Source organism: Limulus polyphemus, unplaced genomic scaffold (assembly GCF_000517525.1).
Source record: "Limulus polyphemus unplaced genomic scaffold, Limulus_polyphemus-2.1.2 Scaffold3875, whole genome shotgun sequence".
In the NCBI taxonomy this organism is placed as follows: domain Eukaryota; kingdom Metazoa; phylum Arthropoda; class Merostomata; order Xiphosura; family Limulidae; genus Limulus; species Limulus polyphemus.
The window spans coordinates 1,609-3,835 of record NW_013669485.1 but is presented as its reverse complement, the minus strand read 5'-3'; the positions used below and the strand labels follow the sequence as shown (position 1 = coordinate 3,835).

General features: G+C 30.4%; 1 protein-coding gene across 3 annotated transcripts in view; it reads right to left on the bottom strand.

Annotated features, from left to right (window-relative positions):
* The window catches only part of LOC106470204, a 67,462-nt gene extending 65,685 nt beyond the window's left edge, over positions 1-1,777 (bottom strand). For all 3 annotated transcript variants that reach the window (XR_002613004.1, XM_013930743.2, XM_022398809.1), the window contains exon 1: positions 1,690-1,777. The gene's annotated coding sequence lies outside the window, so the exon portion shown is untranslated. The remainder of the gene's footprint in view (positions 1-1,689) is intronic.
* Between the last annotated feature and the right edge of the window lie 450 nt (positions 1,778-2,227).

Genomic DNA, 2,227 nt, shown 5'->3' with positions numbered 1-2,227 from the left:
GTTTATCAACCCTCAAAGGTTCTATTCCTATTCTAACATTTTATTTCCCCTTAATGTATTTAAAGAAATCCTTAATGTTATTTTTTTCATTTTCAGCCAACTTTTTCTCATACATCCTTTCTGATGTCCTAATTTGTTGTTTCATAAACTTTCTTAATCTTTTATAATCTTCTAAATCTCCGGTCATGCCAGTCAATTTAAATTTCTTAAATTTATTATGCATTTCTTTAATTTTATTTCTTAAACTCTTTGTAAGCCAACCTGGTTTTTCACTTGTAGCTACCATTTTCTTTCTATTAGAAATATGTTTACACTGAATATTTAAAAATATATTTTTAAAAATTTTCCACATCTGATCAGTGTCACCAAACAACTCAGCTGCCCAATTCACAACAGATAACTTGTCGCATCCCTTCAAAATCTGTTTTTTAAATTTGTAACCAAAATATCATTATTCCTTATATCCATATGCAGCAAAACATTGAACCTAATGGAGCAATGATCACTTGCACCCAGATGTGCCCCTATTGGTTCTAGTTGGTTCCTTGACTAACTGGTGAAGAAAGCCATCCTTGACAGTTTCCAAAAACCTTTCTCCCCCCTTGTTTGCTTCTAGAATTTCCCAATCTATATGCCTGAAATTAAAATCACCCTTAATTATGACTTCATTAACAGTTGAAATCTTAATCTCATTGTAAAGTTTCTCACTAATTTCATCAGTATCATTTGGTGGTCTGTAGCAAATTCCCACTAAAAGCCTTTTCCCTTTATATTCACTAATACAAACCCAAATGGATTTAATCTCTTTGCTATTATCATTGATATTCCCAACTTCAACAGGATGTAACTCGCATTTTATATATAAAACCACTCCTCCTCGTCCCCTCTTTAATACTCTATCCCTATCAAATAGCTTGTAACCCTGTATTTAATCAACAGAAACTCTAAATTAAGAAATCCACAAACATAATTCCAGTTTTGTTGTCTATACAGTAAATCTTTCATTTTATACTTTCCTTACACAGACTAACAATATTAGGTTATACTTTTGTTGCTAAACAACAAAATAAAAGCCATTGTTGGAAAGTAGTGTTACCAAAACGCACTGGCTTTTCTATATATTAGAAGTTGTTAATCTAACTGATTTGTAGAAATAATCTTTCTATGAATACCCCATGAATTCATTTCATGAATGATCTTAATTTTGATTGGCTCACAGAGGAATTTACCTATGTTTGACTGCCTCGACTGCACTTTTCTACCTCTTTCTTGGTCAAGCTTGATTTTCCAAAATAATTATTTATTATTTAGCTATGAAATGTGAAGTTAGGGTATACTATGGGGTGAGGGTGTTAGTAGTTACCCCGTCATTTTTGACGGGCTATACGTTTATAAAGTGATACAAATAACAAAGAAACACTTGGTTCTTCGAGGCTATCCTTGCGTGCCTGCCCTTTGGAAATGTAAAACATTAACCCCAACCCATATTTTTTGAATTTTCTTATAACTAAAAGTAAAAGTTAACCTCCGGCTGGCCTCCCACTGTCCCAGCAACTTATTCAAGTTATTCCACAATCTCCCTGTTACTGTTAGCAAAAAAAACCGTCTTAATTAACTAAAGCAAAACTAATTTCAACAGAAAACCTATACACATCAAAAACAATAGAGTTAACGTCGTCCCTTAGATACCTGTTTACTAGCGAGTTCCTCAAAATCATATCACATCATCAAAACTTTAACTATGAAAACTCACATATAGAAGTTATAGTAATAGTCATACTTGAAAGCGGAAAATCCATAAATAAAGTTATTATAATTTCTAAAAGTGACACCAGGGAACATTAACTTGAATTTTTCATATATTAAATTGGGTATAAATAATTGTATATTTTGGTATATATGTAATTTGTAGGTTGTTAGTAAGAAAATTACGAACCAATACAAATATCTTATATTAACCTAAGATACAAAAATGCAACAAATATTATACAATTAATCTATAACACAGACAAAAGATTAAATTTAGGAATATTGTGCCTTCAAAATGTATAAAAACATATTCTTGAGCGTAATGTTAGAGAAGTTATAAACATAATGAAACATACCAAGTCATTATATTTTAGTTGCAAACTTAGTAATAAAATATTTGTTGTTCGAAACTTCTCAAATATAATTAGGACTAAAATTTGAGATTATTTTAAAATCTTATTGAACTAAATATATAAAG